We start from the raw sequence: 19,292 nt of genomic DNA on the forward strand, positions 1-19,292 counted from the left end.
TCTTCAACATATGGATTGGAAAGCATGGGAAGTTGTCATCGATGGAGACCTAATTCCCCTTAAACTTATAGATGGAAAACAAGTTCCTAAGGAGAAAAATGATATGACAAACTTAGATCATAAGATGTTGTAAGTTAATTCTAGTGCTATGAATGCTTTGTATTCTGCTTTAGATGCTAATTAATTTAATAGAGTAATGACTTGCAAAACGGCTAAGGAAATATGGGATAACCTAGAAGTCACTTACGAAGGCACTATAGATGTTAGGGATAATAGGATTGATATGCTTACAAGTGAATATGAAACTTTTAATATGAACCCAGATGAATCTATAACTAGCATGTACACTAGGTTCACTCACAGAATAAATTCCCTACATGCCTTAGAAAAAACCTACACTACCTGTGAGATGATAAGAAAAATTCTTAGAGGGCTGCCACCTATATGGGAACCAAAGGCCACTGCAATAACGGAAGGTAGGAACCTTAAAACCACTTCTTTAGATGAACTTATAGGTTTTCTTCTCACATACGAAATGGCAATGAATGAAAGGAGTGGAAAAACCAAAGTCAAAGAATCAATAGCCTTTAAAGCCTAAAAAAAAAAACTCTTGTAGTGAATAAGAAATGGATGAAGATGAACTAGCCTTCATATCTAAGAAACTTGCAAAAATCTTTAGAAGAAAAAACAAATTCAAAAGAAGAAACCAAGACGCTGAATCAGAAGAAGAAGAAATCAACAAAAGAAATCTAAAAATAAAACCCCCACATGTTATAATTGCAACAAAGTTGGACATATAAAACCGGAATGTCCACTACTAAAGAAAGAGTCGAAGAAGAAAAACAAAAAGGCCATGAAAGCCACTACTTGGGACAACATGAGTACAAATAGTTCGGAATATGAATCAAGTGACCAAGAGGTTGCTTATACTTGCTTTATGGCATAGGACGATGAGGAAAGCTCCTCATCCAAATCCTTAAATAATTCTTGTAATGATTCATCAAATGAATCCAATGATGAGTGTATGCCATCTTATGATGAATTACAAAATGATTTATTCAAAGTACATAAGATGCTAATCAAAGTAACGAAACAAAACACATCATTGATAACAAGATCGATGGGATGATGAAAGAGCTAAAACCAAGTAAGATTGCTGAAAATGATAAAGATTCAAAACTTAAAAAAATAGAAAATAAGTATAATGCTACAATAAAAGAATTAGAAGCTAAAAATCTGGCTGAAAAATAAAATAACTTGAAAATCATGAAATTAGAAAGCAAGAATGAAAAGATGATAGAAAACCTTCGATCCCTATCCTCTATTGAATATTAGAAAGACATATATACTTTTGAATTAGAGGATAAAATCACTAAATTATCTCAAGAATTAGAGAAATCACTAAAGAAGGTTGATGACAAGAAAGATATTGAGATAGATGATCTCAAAAATCAAATTGAAGATAAAGAAAAGATCATTTACAATTTCACAAAAGGAAAGAAAAACTTTGACAAAATAATAGGCTTACAAAGGATGTCCTTAAACAAATAAGGCATTGGATTTAATGGGGTTGAAAATAAAAGAAAAAGAATCTTTACATAAGATATTTTTCAAAAGTATCCAAAGATTTTTCTAGCACATCTTCTATTGCCTACACTAACACCATATGCTACCTATGCAAGAAAAAGGGGCATATAAAGTTTGAATGTCCGTTAAAGAGAAAAGATGTAAGAATTAAACAAGTATGGAAAATAAAAGAAAAAACAAGTCTTATGAAACCTTCTGGACCCAAGAAAGTATGGGTACCTAGATAAAAGGCCTTAAAAATCTCAAAGAATTTATTAGAACAAATAAAAACACAAATAACATTGTTGGCCAAAATCATAGGACGATTCATACAAGCTTAAAATAGAGAGTTTTAAAATTTGGAAATAAAATTCATATGAAAGCAAAAATCAAGCATATTACATGAATATTTTGATGAGAGATACTTGAAGACAACTTGAGCAATATAACAAAGCAAATGAAAATGAAATACATGTGCTAATTTGCTATATATACTACAAGTATGATCATGACTTGACTCATATTAATAATGTATGGCTCATTATATTGCAAACTTGAGCATGATTATGAAGCTAAATCTTGATATAAGAAGTATGGAGTTTGAGCATGAGATTATTGAGCATGAGCATGAATCTTGATATAAAATTAATTTTTGCCTATGCATGCTAATAATGAATCAAGTGGATAAATTTGTCTTGTGCTGCTCTTTATATTGGTATCCATGAGCTATGAATGATATTTTTGATATTCATGAACTATGCATGATGTGATATTAGCTTTGGTATCTATAAAGTATTTTTGGTATCACATTTTAAAAATTTTAATTGGTATCACAATTTAAAAGGCTCAATTGGTCTCACAAATTGATATTTAAGAATAATACGCATAATTGAATTCATGAGCATATTATGATATTGATGATGTTAGCATAATATTGGTACTTGATGATTGTCTTCATGAGAACATACATGATATGAATCAATATATGAAGCATGGATAATAAACTTAAAAGCATAATTGGTATCAAATTTGAATGTATTAAATTCAGGGGGAGTATTATGACTTATTCTTTGTATTATGTTTCTTCCCATAATTATTAAATTGGAATCATGGAATAAATAATTGGTATCATGAATATTATGTATGCTGAAGTTGAAAGTACTATACTTTTTATGGTTGCTCATAGCCTTAGTACTTAAAGTCTTACTCTTTTTGATTGATGTCAAAAGGGGGAGAAGTTTTGGGCGGCAAAAATTGAGCATGATATAAAAATTGGAAGCTTATTGAAATGATACATCAAAAGGAGGAGAAGTACTTGATATTGATTGATATTGATACTAATGTGATGAGCATGATAGTAAACAAGTTTTTAAAATTGATCATGATATTGTTAAGTTTGTCAATATGATGCTTATTGAAAGGGGGAGCCGTCTTAAGGCTTACTCAAATTTTTGCTCCTTGTTTGTCATCATCAAAAAGGGGGAGATTGTTGGCCTTACAAGGCTTAAAATCCTTTTTGATGCTAACAAACAAGTAGAACTTGACATTTTTGGTTGAGTGGTGATATTTCACAACTCACAAGGATCACATATGTGAAAGCAAGTTCAAAGTACTCACAAGGATCTAATGAAGTTTAAAAGAGTCAAAGCATGGGCTTAAAGATGATTTAAATAAAGCTTGAAGATTACGAGAGCATGCATATTAAAGTGAACTTGCTAAAAGCCTGAAGTACACTGAAAGCAAGGACATACATGAAGACTTCAAGAGTCGAAGGAATCTTAAGGAAGTTTTATGTAAGTACTTCATTCGATTTCAATATGGATACAAGAAGCTATTAGGTTAATTCATTGGACCTAGATACCTTTTAAAATACTTGGAAAATATTTTTATAAGGTGAAAAGATATTTCGAAAAGGTTAAAATTATTTTTGGAATGAAAAACACCAAAAAGAAGTTTTTCCAAATGCTGTCATTTTTCCTACATCCGCATTGAGGTGCATTTTTTTCTATCAAAACCTCCTTATTTTAAAACGTGTTCAACATGAAAGTTGTATGATTTTCTCTTATATTTATTTTGACACCAAGAAAACCTAATTTGGAGTTGTATATAAAACGTTATGACCAAAATACTAATGGGGGGTCGAATCAATCAAGTGACTGACCTTGTCTATTCAGGCGCCTAAATAGCAGACAGAACAACCTTAGGCGACTGACCCTACGAGTTCAGGTGCCTGAACATGTACTAACTTCAAAAATTATAGTTTTTTGAAACTTCAGGCGACTAACCCTGAGACTTCAGGCGCTTCAACACTGTTAACGGTTATATTTTTTAAAAGTTTTTAAATTCAAACTTATATTTCTTGTGCTCCAAACTTTCTATAAACTTGGGAAACACTCCAAGTCACTTGGAGAACATGAAATAGATTTGATTTATCCTCTATAAATAACCCCTCAAGGCTAAGGATTAATTACACCAAGAAAATACAACAAACAAGCTTTCTAGCTCCCAAATCTCCTAATTCTCTCAAAGCGCTCTTGTGCAATCAATTTCTGAGTTTCACTACTGAGATTTGCTGTGAATTTATCAAGAAAATTTTGAGTCTACTATTAATTCTTTCAACCTAGAAAGAAGGCTTACGGTGATATCTTCTTGAGCTTCATATTTCCATATTGTGAATTTGATTGAAGTATATAGATTTAACTTGTACTAATCAACTCCTTGTGAGAGCATGCTTTGTATACATATATTTGATTTGTATCTTGTAGATATTGATCGTTCAAGGTTATTTGGATCATTGGCTAAGCGTGGGGATATCTCTTACAGAGGCGGGCTCTAGCTTAATTAAAGGAGTGATCAAACGAGGGTACTTCGTTTGGAGAGGCAAGCTCTAGCCTACTGAAGGAGTGTGTAATCGGTATTGTTCCGCCCGATAAAGGAACTAATTTTAGTGAATCCTTTGGTGGTTTGCCAAAGGCAAGGATGTAGGCTGGATATAAGCTGAACCTAGTAAAAATCCTGATCTCACTCTCTCTTTCCCTTACTCTTTAATTTCAACACATATAATTGCGTGAATGATTTAATTTCTTAATCTTATATACTAAGAAATCAAGTAAACTTAAAGTCTAATTTTTATTTGGGTTTCAAAAACCGAAAGGGAGTATGTTGGTTAAACCATACTTTGCGGAAACCATACGAGAGTACGTTACTTGGTTAACATCCCAAAGATAAATTAACTAAGAGTTTATTTGAATTCTGAATTTTGGGAAGAGTTTGAATGTTTTGTTGAATATTAAATTGAGAAAAAAATTACATTCTCTACAGGGCTTCCAAATTCGTATACACAGCAGGGCTGCAAACAAAATAACTATCTTGATTAGATATGATTTGGTTGATTGACTGATTACTTGATTGTTTAAATACTTTATTGGTATATGGTTGTGAATTGAATATTATTTTAAGTATTGGTTGTGTATTTGGTAAATCAACAAGAAGACAAGAATACATTAAAAAGAAGTAAAAGAAATTTTTAAATCCAATTCACCCCCCTCTTGGGACTACATCTTAGTTTTCACATCCCAACTTTAAGGTAAGGCTTTTTATTCAATATTTGGCTTTCTTATAGTTGTAAGAAATGTAATAGTCAAAAAAATATTGAAGTTTTGTTCAGGAAGATATTGTTTTCAGAGTATTGAACGGGGAACCCTGCGGGTGTAGGATTAGACACTATAGGGGCTTTTCGGTAGTCAGGTAAGGGAATAAAGTAAAGTAGTAATTTTACATGAAAATTATTATTATTTATTATTAGATTTTTGTTCAGAATGCATGTATTATATATGAATATTATTCAAAAAATATATATTTGGAAAAATACTGCTATTATACAAGAATGTATATTTTAATATGAAATGCCAGGAAATATTCAGAACAAAATGTATAATATTATTTAGCATTGTGTGGCATGAATATTATTTTACGCATATCGTATTATGTAAAGTCAATTTTAAATTTAAAGCATGTTTTAGTGATTTTTAGGAATAACAACATAACATGGTACATTATGATTTCAGAATACATGATAAATAATACATTTACCCAGATCAGTATGTATGCTATGTTTGGCACAAGGCCGTGATTGATGGCCAACACAAAGCCGTGAATTATGTATGTTTTCGGCGTAAGGCCGCAGTTATGAATATATTCGGCGCAAGGGCGTATTTATTTATGTTATTACAGAAATAAGAAAAATGTTATCAATCTCTTTACGTTAAACAGTATATTATCATGTACTATATGTTATTAGAACCCAGATGATAGTTCATATCAGTTTCAGGAGCACGATACCGTAGCTATACAGTTCAATTCAGTTCAGTTCAGACTTGTGCTAACCACCTTCGTCAATAGAGGGGGTGGGAGATGGATAGTCGATGTGGTTTTCAGTGTAGAGTTGTAGACGTCCACCTAGCAGTCTGGACTAGGGTGCAGTGAGCCCATCGTACTTACAGACATTTTTGACGCAACAGTAGTCAGCCAGCCATTGTTGGGTCCTGCCTTCGGGCTGCACAACCCGTCATGGGGGGGTGATTACGCGCTTAAATTGCGTAATTAGGTACTTTAATTCATGCATTACGACTTATCTTTTTAATTAAATGCCTAATTACTCTAAATATTTTAATAAGGTGATCTATTTATAATATTTGGGCTTTATTGTGCAATTTATGAATTTTTGATAATTTTTTATCGCAGGAAAAGTCTTGGGAACCAAAACCGACACCTATTCGTATTTCATGAATAAATTTTTCGTTCGAGGTCCGATCAAGACAATTCAAATTTTTGGAGAAAAAGAAAAGGATTATCTACAACTTTTGTGTTTCGAGCTTTGAGAGATATGGACGTTTACTAGGTCAAAATTGGATTTGAAAGTTCAGAATGGATTAGGTGTTAACAAAAAGAAGAAAGAAAGAATAAATAAATAAATAAAGGAGTTGATTTGACCCGGCTATGCAGCCAGGTCATTCTTTTGAGTGCTGGGCACTGGGTGTGTGGGGGAGGTTGTGTTGTTTTTTTTTTTTTTTTTTGCTTTGAAAAGTCAAAGAAAGGGGCTAAAAAGAAAAAAAAAAGAAAGTAACTAGTTTGGTAGGGTTTTTTTTGGAGAGGTCTTCAAGTGGCCGTGAGAGTATAGCTGGGGGCGGCGTGGGTCTCCTGTGCGCACTGCTGCAAGAGGAAGAATAGTAGCCATAGCTACTGTGTTGAACTCCTCACTGCCTCCTCCTCCTTCTCTCTCTTTCTTTATCTCTCTCTCTTTTAATATATTTTTTTTTATGGCTGTTACAATACATTTTTTTGTCTAGTTTAATATTAGATTGAATTTTTTTTCTCTTCACTTTATTATTTGCGTAGTCCATGGATGAATTAAATTCTTGTTCTTTTGAATGCTTTCAAGGTTGAGTTAATTTGTTATTTTAGTTCAGTATACATTTTGTCTAATGATTGGAATGATTTTAGGTTAGATTAATTAGTTCTTTAGTTTTATTATACATCTAGTTTATTGTTCTTTTAAGTTGCTATTTTTTTTTTCTATTTTATTATTGCAATGATTTATTATGGAATTTTCTTGACCCGAAAATTGCAGATTGCAAAGCATGAGTGGCTAGGTTTTATAACTCGAGTTGTGGGTCGATGTCGTTTGCTTTCCATGGTTTATTAGTTCTCCTAAGAAATTATTGATAAACTTTTATTTGGTTGAAACCGAAAATTTAAGGCATCGTTGATAAATCACTAGCTCTTATTTCTCATTTTGTTGTTGGCGTTAGGCACATCAAAACCTTGATTTAATCTAGGATTTTCATCAACTAATTTATATGAAATTCGGTTGATGCTTAATGAGAGTTTTTATTTTCTTCCGTTTGGATATGGTCAATTTACTTGAGCTTTAATAATAAAATTTCATCTTATTAACAAGAAGAGGAGTAAGGCCTAGGGAATTAGTAAACGATGGAAGCAAACAGACATTGAACCCATAACCTGAGTGTTTGGTAAATTTGTTTTAGTTAATTTGTTTTGTTTTGGTTGCGTTTTTTTAGATTTACATTTTTGGAAAATTGATAAAATTTCAATCTTATTTTGATAGTTTACTCAAGCTTCTCTCACTTTGTTTACTGTTTTCAAAATTGTAAAAGACCAAAAAGATTTTCAAACCCCATTTTTCAGCAACAGGATTTCACTAAACTTTCATAAATACTTTGATACTCAGTGGTCCCTGTGGAATACGATCCTGGACTCATCCTTGATACAACTTGACGCTTCTGCACTTGGAAGCACAACTCAGAACGAGTCAAGTTTTTGGCGCCGTTGCCGGGGATTAATTGGTGTCATCAAAGTGTTTCTCAAATTTCAGAGAGGGTATTTATAAAGCTTACTCTCCTTTGACCTATTTGCTTTTATTTTTGTTTTATTTCTTTTATACTAATTTTGTATGTCTGGTTGGGCTAGAGATAACACATTTAGATTGGTTAGGAAAGACTCATCCATCTTATCATCGAGTGCACCTATTTCACTTGAATCACTTGAATCATCATCTGACACTCATAGCATCATGGCTGAGAATGAATATCATGATAGGGATAACCCTAATAGGACACTCAGAGAATATTTGCAACCTATTAGGACCAGCACCCCATCCTTCTACCTTTGAATGCAAATGCTTTTAATTTTAAACCTGGGATGATTCCATTGTTACCTCATTTTCATGGCATTGAATCTGAAAACCCATATTTGCATATTAAAGAGTTTGAAGAAGTGTGTTCCACATTCATGGACAGAACATGCACTAAGGAGGTAATAAGACTGAAATTGTTTCCATTTTCTTTAAAAGACAAGGCAAAAACCTGGTTGAATTCCTTAAGACCAAGATCCAATAGAACTTGGCAAGAAATGCAAATTGAGTTTTTAAAGAAATTTTTTTCCATGCAAAGAACTAATGCTTTGAAAAGACAAATCATGAACTTTTGCCAAAAGGATGTGGAAACATTTTATCAATGTTGGGAACGTTTCAAAGATCTCTTAAATGCATGTCCTCACCATGGGTATGAGAATTGGAGGGTCATCAATTTTTTCTATAAGGGGTTGCAACCAAAGATGAGGCAATTTGTAGAAACAATGTGCAATGGTGAGTTTTTCAATAAAGGGCCCGAAGAAGCTTTTGACTATTTTGATTATTTGGGAGAAAACACCCAATCTTGGGATGTCTTTGATATGTATGATAGATCTGAAAAACAAAAATGTATTAGTGGGGGTGGTAAGTATCAATTGAAAGAAGTTGATGATTTGAATGCTAGGCTTGCATTGATGTCTAAAAGGTTAGATTCCATTGAACTTAAGAAGGTAAATGAAATGCATGTTTTACCATCATCTTCTGAAAAATGTAGCATATGTGAGGATCTAGGGCATGTGACTGATGCATGTCCAACTATTCTTGCTTTTAAGGAAGTTTTGTTTGATCAATCTAATCCAGTGCATATGGTTTCTAAGAATTCTTCTGGACCTTATTCTAATACTTATAATGCAGGTTGGAGAAATCATCCAAATCTCAGTTGGAAAAATGACCAAGTGGGGCCATCTAAGCAGGGACCAAGTCAATATAATCCTTATGCAGTTGCTGGCCAAGGCTTGGGACCACCTCATTTTCCAAATCAGCCGCCCTCAATGCAGAGAAGAGGAATGGAAGACTCCATACAGTAGCTAACTATTAGCTTGCAACAGTTTATGCAGAGTCAGAGCACGATCAACAACCAGAACTCCCAGGCCATCAATGACATCAGAGGGACTCTCACTAGAGTAACCACCACTTTGAGTAACCAGGAGAAAGGAAAATTTCCAGCTCAACCCCAACCCAATCCAAAAGGGCACAGTCAATCATCTCAAAATACTGGTGAAGGAAGCAATGTGAAATCAGTGAAAGCTATTACAACTTTGAGGAATCATAAGGTTTTAGGTGACCCTGTCCATGGTGCAGGAAGTTCAGGTAAAAATGCTAACCCTCCTCTTGATAGTGGTGAGTCAAGCACTTTAATTTCAAATAATGATGCATATCCCATACCTGCACCGTTTCCACAACATTTTCTTTCTTTGCACAAGGATAAACAGCATGCTGAAATCCTAGAAATTTTTAAGCAAGTTAGGATTAACATTCCACTTCTAGATGCTATAAAACAAATTCCTACTTATGCTAAATTTCTAAAGGATTTATGCACTGTAAAACGCAAACTGAATGTGCAGAAAAAGGCCTTCCTCACTGAGCAAGTCAGTGCCATTATTCAAAATCACACACCACCTAAGTATAAGGATCCCGGGTCACCTACTATTTCATGTGTCATTGGAAACTCAAAGATAGGGCAGGCCTTGCTAGACTTAGGTGCGAGGGTTAATTTGCTACCTTATAGTGTGTATGAATAATTGGGGCTAGGGGAATTGAAAACCACATCCATTATTTTGCAGCTTGCTGATAGATCCATAAAAATTCCTAAGGGTATTGTTGAGGACGTCATGGTCCAAGTGGATAAATTTTATTACCCTATGGATTTTGTGGTCTTGGATGTGAAAGTGTCATCCCATGCAAATTCTTCATCACTTGTGATTTTGGGAAGACCATTTTTAGCGACCTCTAATGCCATAATCAATTGTAGGAGTGGTGTTTTAAAATTGAGTTTTGGAAATATGACTTTAGAACTGAATATCTTCAATTTGTGCAGGTAACCTCAAGAACATGAAGACATTCAAGAAGTCAATTCATTGGAATCCTTAATTGCAAATACTCCTTGGTTAAATTATGATTGTGATGAGCAGTGGGAGGATTTAGAAGACTCCCTTGATTTAACTGAGTCCACTGATCATTTTTCTTCTCTTTGTGCTACAGGTGATTCAACTGAGATGCAATGGAAGCTCAAATTTGAACCACTACTGGCAATACAAACCCCAACACAACCATCCAATGAGAAGACACCAGTGTTAGAATTGAAGCCACTGCCGCTGGAGCTAAAATATGCCTACCTTGGACCAAAGAACTCATTCCCAGTGGTAATTTCTGCATTGTTAACCCCTGACCAAGAAAGTAAGTTGTTGAGAATTTTGACACAACACAAATCAGCCATTGGATGGTCCATTGCCGACATTAAAGGGAAAACTCCACCTTGTTGGAATGCTCAGGACATCAGAAGGTTGAAGGCTGAAGCTAAGAATTTCTTTTACGATGATCCTTATCTCTTTAAATATTGTTCAGATCATATCATTAGGAAGCGTGTGCCTAACAATGAAATTTCTAGTATTTTGAATTTTTGCCACATAGAAGCTTGTGGTGGGCATTTTTCTGCTCACAAAACAGAGGCTAAAATTCTTCAAAGTGGGTTTTATTGGCCAAGTATGTTTAAAGATGCTTTGAGTTTCTGTAAAGCTTGTGAACCTTGTCAAAAATTAGGGGGAATCACTAGGAGAAACATGATGCCTTTGCAACCTATACTAGTGATTGAAATTTTTGATTGTTGGGGTATAGATTTCATGGGACCATTTCCTTCTTCTTATGGCTATTTATACATTTTACTTGCCGTTGATTATGTTTCTAAGTGGGTTGAGGCAGTCCCTTGTAGAACTAATGACCATCAAGTGGTTATAAAATTTTTGAAAGAAAACATTTTTGCAAGGTTTGGCATGCCTAAAGCCATAATCAGTGATCAAGGCACGCATTTTTGCAACAAACATGTTTCAGCCGTATTGAAGAAGTGTGGTATCCATCACAAAATCTCTACTGCTTACCATCCTCAAACCAATGGACAAGCTGAATTAGCAAATAGGGAAATTCAAAACATCCTTGAGAAAACTGTTAACCCAAAGAAGAAGGATTGGTCTTTGAGATTGTCTGATACCTTGTGGGCCTATAGAACAGCTTTTAAAACCATTTTGGGCATGTCTCCATATAGATTAGTGTATGGTAAGGCTTGTCATTTGCCTGTAGAGCTGGAACATAGGGCATATTGGGCTATTAAACAATGTAATTTTAACATTGATGACACTGGTTGTGTGAGAAAATTGCAGTTATCTGAATTGGATGAGCTAAGGATGGATGCTTACAAAAATTCTAAATTGTCCAAGGAAAGAATGAAGAACTTTCATGATAAACACATTCAACATAAGACTTTTGAGCCCGACCAACAGGTGTTATTGTACAACTCTCAACTGCACTTGTTTCCTAGCAAGTTAAGGTCTCGGTGCAGTGGACTTTTTGTGGTGAAGACTGTTTTTCCTCATGGTGCTGTAGAGATTCTAAATCCTCAAAATGGTAATGTTTTTAAGGTTAATGGTCAAAGGCTAAAGCCTTTTATTTCTAACTTTGCACATGAGGAATATACTCTACATTTGCTTGATCCCACTTAGTATAGTTCATTTTCTTTTCTTTTCTTTTCTGTTTTTTTTTTTCATTTATATTTTTATTATTCTCATTGTTTTCCTTTGTTCTTTAGTTTTTATTTCTTATTCCCTAGGATCATGTTCTTTTCAAAGCGGTTCATGTATTTCTTCTTTTTCCTCTATCTTGTAATTTTTCCTTTATTTCCTTGTTCGTCTTACAGTTGTTTTGCTTTATGTTTAACTACTCTCTTGGGTAAACTCTTTCATTTCTCCTGCATCATTGAGGACAATGTTGCATTTTAGTTGGGGGGAGAGCATTTGCATGTGATATTGTGTGTTGTCATGAGAAAGAGCTTTAATGTGATACTTGCAACTGTTATGGAGCTTAAAGCATGCTAAATTCCTCATTTGTGAACGTTACATGCTAATTTTATTTTATTTTTTTGCTTGAGGATATGGAACATGTAGGATGTAGTGCAATCAAAGTTTAAATCAAAAGAGATTTTTATCCATTTCACTTAGTTTCATCCAAGGGAAAGAGGTTGAAAGTCTTGCTACACACACTACACAGGTTAGAAAATTTAGAACGACTACCTTAGACCATTTTTGGTCGATATTCACTTCAGTTGTTTGGGACTCTAATGAACCATATCCTAATGGCTTAGAAAAAAATTTTGAAGCAAGTGAAAATAAGAAACAAGCACGATACCGTAGCTATACAGTTCAATTTAGTTCAGTTCAGACTTGTGCTAACCACTTCTGTCAGGGGGTGGGAGATGGATAGTCGATGTGGTTTTCAATGTAAAGTTGTAGACGTCCACCTAGCAGTCCGGACCAGGGTGCAGTGGGGCCATCGTACTTACAAACATTTTTGACTCAATAGTAGTCAGCTAGCTATTGTCGGGTCCTGCCTTCGGGCTGCACAACCCATCATAGGGGGTAATACATAACATCAGTTAGCTATTCATCCTAGGTAAACTTCAGAATTACTAGTTATATGAATAGAGATATGTAATATGAATTAGTATATTTACAAAATGATATGTTTATTCAGCTATGATATTATCAGTTTTCCAAGCATGTGACATGTACTGTATGTTTATTATAACATGTAAATTTTTATGTTGTCACACAACTATATTTATTTTATTCCCCTTATTGAGAGGTGTCTCACCCCAGCTTAAGTTATTTCAGGGAACCCAAAAAGACCGGCGAACCGAACCCGCCATTGAGATTCTAGTTCATCTTTTGGTGATTTTGAGGACTGTATATTTAAAAAGTATATGGTGGAATGTAGAAACTATGGTATATTTATATGGTTGAGTGGTTGAATTTATATTTACTGCTGCTTAGGTTTTCGCTGTGTATGACAAGTGCATCCCCGTTACCCACGAGTTTGGGTTGACTTTATTATGTTTTAAGTCATTGATAATTAATATGGTAAGTTAAGCAAGTCATTACAAAGGCAGTCTTTGAAGATGTTCTAAGAATGTTTCTCTTAAAAAAGTACCTTTGGTAGTTAAATTTTTCATTTCCCATCACAAAGGAAAGTGAAATGTTTTCAAAGTAGTCAACTATTGTTTTGTATAACTTATCCTAGTGACCTTTAACATTCCTAATAATTTCTGAACCAAAGCCTAAAACACCTAAATATGTTTGGTGAGTTGTTATCAATGGTGAAAATTTGAAAATAAATAGTCAACGAAGTTAATAGAAGAAATTCATGAAAGGGTTCAATAGTTGCAACTGAGTAGCTCAAGCAATGATTAAGATAGAAGATTAGCTGAGTACATATATTTCTTTAAGGAGTTTGGTCAAAAATATTTGTTTCTAACATTTTATGCTAAAATGTTAGTAAAAGAGGGGGAGTTGTTAATTGTCATTTTTTACCTAAATTAATAACTTAACCTAGCTAGGTATATTAAAGTTTAGATAAAAATCAAAGAATGAAGAAATGTTGCACATAGAGGTCGACCAACCTATTCTCTCTTCTCAATTTTGATGCCACCCAATAAGCAGTTGATTGGCTCTCTAAAGGAAGTCGACCGGCCTAGTGGAAATTCAAATTTTTGAGCTGTGTTTTTTTTTTTTACTAACTATTGGATCTGGGCATGCCAAGTCTTGTGGCAATGACCAAGACAATTTCTAGTTATTGGCCCATAACTAGAAATTCAAAATTCTGTTTTATTTTAAAAATTCAAATTTCAAAAGGTTGTTTTCCTCCATTTTTAAGGGTTCTATATTATACAATAGAGGGAACTTCCATCCTTCAAAGGGATTTGAGAGAGTATTGTGTTTTGGGATTTAAAGAAGACAATAACATCTCTTTTTCTTCTTGTTGGAGGATTCTTTAGGGTGTGAGCATTCTTGAATGTATCCCTCACTTGATCTACCTTTTGCTACAACAACACAAGGTCAATCCAATCACTTTCTCTTGTGCTTTTCAAATGTATGTATAGAGTTTGCATGAAACTGTTTGTGTTGTAATATAGGTTTTTGTGTTTCTATTCTTGCATAAAATCATGAATTTCATGAGGAAGGATGTCATCTAAGATCTATTTAAAGTGAAGTCAAAGTTTAAATTTGAGAATAAATCATACAAATTTGTATAAAAATTGCATTTTTCAAAGTTGGAACATACAAATGGTCGATTGCCATGCAAGAAGGGTCAACCACCCCTCGAGCTTTTAAAAAAGTATTTATTGGCCACAATAGTCAATCGGCCATGTTTTTTCCATTTTCTTTGGAATTTTTTAAAACTTTCTTGATTTTAATGGGTTAAAACACTCACCAAATTTTATGGTCATGCCTGTTTGCTGAATTCATGATTTTCCATAAAAAAAAATAAAAATTCCATTTTCTTAAGTGTTTTCAAGAGATTTCAAGTATTATCAAGTATTCAAACCAAAATTCAGGAATGAATACCTATGATGTGATTTTTGAATATTCTCAAGAGACTTCAAGTTTTTTTAACATGAGTTTTATAAGGCAGGTTTATGGTTCTCCAACCAAAAAACCAAGCATTTTAAAGGTTAAAGGAAGAAAATGACATTTTTTGAAGCAAACACTTATAAGGTGGCTTGAGGGTGGAAGAATCTTACTCTACTTACACTTGATTTCAAGACTCTTCTTTTGCAAGAGTTCACTTAAAAATCAAAGTTCAACAAATATAAACCGAGATTTTTCAATTAAAAGGCTTCAAAAGTTTTCGAGGGTTTCAAATATTTTCAAGGATTTCAAAAATCATCAAAATGTTTTCTAAATTCAGGTTGGAAAATATTTTGATAAACTAAAAATGGCTTGATTTCTCTCTAAAGGACATTAGATTCAATCATATTAATAAAAGAACAAAAAATTATTTCTCTCCTCTTCTCTTTATTTTAAGTCTGCACATGGATGTATGTTTTGGGGAGGAACAGAGTAGTGGGTCTCCATGAGGTCAACTGCATGGATCCTACAAAAGCCCTTTCAAAAGGGGTGGAAGGTGTGGAAGTCTGTAAAAGGATAAAATGAACGATAAGCTATAGTAAGTTGTCAACCGGTCTCTGCACATGGTTAATTGGCCATTGTTGCAACCTATTTTTCATGCTTTAAAGTGTTCATTTTTCATTAAAAAAAATGTTTCTAAAAGGGAGGCACACACAACGAATGGGTGCTATAATGTGTTTAGGTTGGCAACTAAATAGGACACTCTTTTATTCTCCATATTAATTTCAATCTAAAAAAAATTAGGTGTCTACAGCTGGTAATGCATTACCATCTAAAAATGCATCCTTTAAAATGTCAATCAACCAATCTAGTCATTTGTTGCTGCATCCAAAAAGTCATTTAGCATAAAGAGTTTGACAATGAATTATCGTTTTGAAATTTTCTTTAAGCCTAGAAACAGTTCTTTTTTAGCATCCTCAAGCAATCTAAAAAAGGTTTTTGCCTCGACATTGGGTTCCATATGAGATGGCTTAAACAATTCATCCAACATTCCATCCATGTGATCATGAATACAATGGTCATCATCCATAATATCGTCATCATCATCTTCATCTTCATCGTTATTTACAGATATATCTTTCACATCATAAAGACCAAATTCTTCATTGTTTGCCTAACAAGGCTTATGACTCTTATTTTGATGATAACAAATCAAAAGAATTTAACATGCTTTGGTTCAAGTGGTGATGTTTCAAGAAACAAATCTTAGAAGCTCAAGATCAAGTAATCTCAAGAGTATGTTAAAAATCCTACATCAAATGATCACAAGAATGCATTGAAAGCTTACATCCAAAACAAGTGATCTAAAGAAAGCTCAACAAATAAAAGTTTGTCAAATTCTAAGAAAGCACAAAGAATGTTGAAGCTCAAGACAAGATGGACTCAAAGCAAGGATATACATAAAGTCTTCAAGAGTTGAAAGTTTTAGAGTCTTAAGGAAATCTTATGCAAGTACTTCAAATTTAAAGTCAATATGAATGCATTGAAGCTCTTTAGGAATAATCAAAGACCTAGAGACCCATTCTTAAAACGTTGAAAAATATTTTTCAAAGTTACGAATTAAAAGGTCCAAAGAGCAAAAAGAGTTTTTGAAATAAAATTATTCAAAAAACAAAAATTTGAAATGCTCAGGCGCCTGACCAAAATACCTCAAGTGACTGACCTACATATGTTTTTTTAAGATGGGCAAACAGAATGCTGTCGGGCGCCTAAACTGGTCCTCATAGGTGCCTGACTGTGCAATATGAGGTGTCTGACTATGTTTTCTTAGGCGACTGACAGTGCACTGACTTTCAAATTTAAACTGATTTTAATTCGATAGGTGTCTGACCCCTTTTTGACAGGTGACTAACAATCGTATAATTTTTAAAAATTCAGTGCAAGAAAGTTTCTAAAATTAGTTTATTGGGCTCCAAACTTCGTGTAAACTTTGGAAATACTCCAAGTAAACTTGGGGAACAAGGAATACACTTTTTAAACTCTATATATAGCCCCCAAGGCAAAAGATTTAACTACCAAGAAATACTTTCAGCAACCAAATACTCTCAATTACTCTAAACTCTCAAAGGCTCTCTTATTCACATCTTGCTAACATTCTCCACTGAGTATTGCTGAGATTTATTCATCGAAATTCAGCATAAATTCCGAGTTTTTCAATCATAGAAAGAACAACTTGGTGATAAATTTACTTTGAGTTTCAATTTCATTGCATATTGATATTTATTTTGAAGTATATTGGTGATTTAAATTGTACAAATCAGCTCTTTCTGAGAGCATCTTTTGTACACAAGTTCTTGTTCTTGTTTTTGTAGTTTTTGACAGTTCAAGGTTGATTGGATCGTTGGATCAAGCGTGGGGTATTGCTTAGAGAGGGGGAACCTAAAGGAGGGTTTGTAAAAGGTTTGTTCCACCCGGAAAGGAACGGTATAGTGGAATCCTTAGGTGGTATTGGCCTAAGGCGAGGACGTAGGCTAGGTATAAGCTAAACCTCGTAAAAATCTCGATCTCACTCTCTACCCTTTCTCTTTATTTTCTGCATAGATATATTGTGTGATGTGTATTTAAAATGTGGGAAGCTAAAACCGAGATTAAGAAGACTTTTAACTTAAGAAAGTATGTTGATTAATCTTTTGCGAAACCTTAAAGGGAGTACGTTGATTAAAAGACTTGGCTCCATTGCCACCTCCAATTCTCCTCAAACATCATGTGGAATTGTGACGTTTTTTTGTAGTAGATATTGGGCCTCATATTTTCTCTATTTTTTATCTAATCCATCTCATTACGCAAATGCGCACTCTTTAGATGATCTTTATATTGAATTAAAAGCGATTCCTCGTAAAATGTCGACATGATTGACTCCTTCCAATAGTCTTCGTTCATGAGGAGAATGAATTCCATTATGTAATTCTTAGTCATCATAAAACAAGAATCAATGAATGTACTAGGATCCAATGTTGTGTTATCACATGCAACCAATAAAGGAGAGCAAGAATAGTACAAATTTTGCCAACTTCACGTAGGAGCAAAATATTCTTCTAACACAACCCAAAATCAAACACAAATACAGCATGCAATAAAAAAACTATCAAATAAACAACCAAACTCAATAATCTTGCAAATATTTTGAAACCAAAAAACCCTAATATATCACTGAACATAAATGTTGTAATGCCTTCCAAAATCAGGCACAAATCATCATCAAGCACCTTCCAAGAACATTCAACCAACAAATCTTCAACTCACTGGTAATAGATGAGTATGAAATTGGAGCAATAGAATATTGTATCGCAAACACATCAATTTTACATAAAATATATAATTTCTTCACACCCCCCCCCCCCCCAAAAAAAAAAAAATCCTCAACGTTCACTGACAGAACTTTAGTCTAATGTGTAGACAGCCAACTAGCCATTGGAGGAGAGAGGAGGAAAGGGAGGAGAGAGAACGGTCGCACGGTGGAGGGGAAGAAGGTCTTGGGTAGCAGGAGAGGGGGAAGAAGATGGTTGAATTTGGGAGAAGCTAGAATTATCTGTTAGTCAGTTTTAGTTTAATTAAAACTGGGTAAAAGGTTACTTGATTTAACGTGATGCAATGCTTAGGAATCTGTCCTAACTAAAAACGAACAGCCATTACTCTGTAGTTTTTTCCCGTTCTATCTTTTTTTCAAAAAAAAATATTAAATAATACTTTTTTTGAGAAAATATTTCTCGAAATAACCCTGACGTAATCTCGCTACTTGAAGTATCAAGATTTGCCATGTATCATTTCAAAAAAAATATATTATTTAATATATTTTTTTAAAAAATGATAAATCGGGAAATAAAGTTTTTTAATATATATTTTTAAAAAAATGATAAATCAGGAAATAAATTTTTCTACATAATAAATTTAGCATTTATTATAGTTTGAGTAATTAGCATTTATAAATCGGGAACGTTTTGGGAAACTTTCTATACTCGTCCTGTGATTGGAAAATGTATATATATAATAATTATTCGAAACTAGCCATTAACCGTGAGCAAGATAGTATTTATGACGATCCAAAATAAATTTTATTTTAAAAAAAACACTTGCGTTTCTTTCCTTTTTATATTTATTATTTTAAGAAATAATAATAAAAAGTTATGAAGATTTATTCAAATTTTAAAATACAAAATAATTTATAAAATTATTATATATATATATATATATATTGCACTATTTTTAAATTTTCTAAAATATTCATATAATTATCTGTAATTCTTACCTTGTATGCATTACTTTGATTCTTTAATTTTTTTTTTTAAATCCCAAAAATTGATAATTTAATTGAATTAAAATATCCCCTAATTTTTTTATTTTTT

At 33.4% G+C, this 19,292-nt stretch overlaps 1 non-coding gene across 1 annotated transcript; it reads right to left on the reverse strand.

Annotated features, from left to right (window-relative positions):
* Positions 1-8,543: 8,543 nt before the first annotated feature.
* LOC131163197 (small nucleolar RNA R71) lies at positions 8,544-8,651 on the reverse strand. The gene has a single exon (XR_009138974.1). It is a non-coding gene; the product is annotated as a small nucleolar RNA R71 (small nucleolar RNA).
* Positions 8,652-19,292: the final 10,641 nt, after the last annotated feature.

The sequence above is a fragment of the Malania oleifera genome, chromosome 8 (genome assembly GCF_029873635.1).
Source record: "Malania oleifera isolate guangnan ecotype guangnan chromosome 8, ASM2987363v1, whole genome shotgun sequence".
NCBI lineage: Eukaryota > Viridiplantae > Streptophyta > Magnoliopsida > Santalales > Ximeniaceae > Malania > Malania oleifera.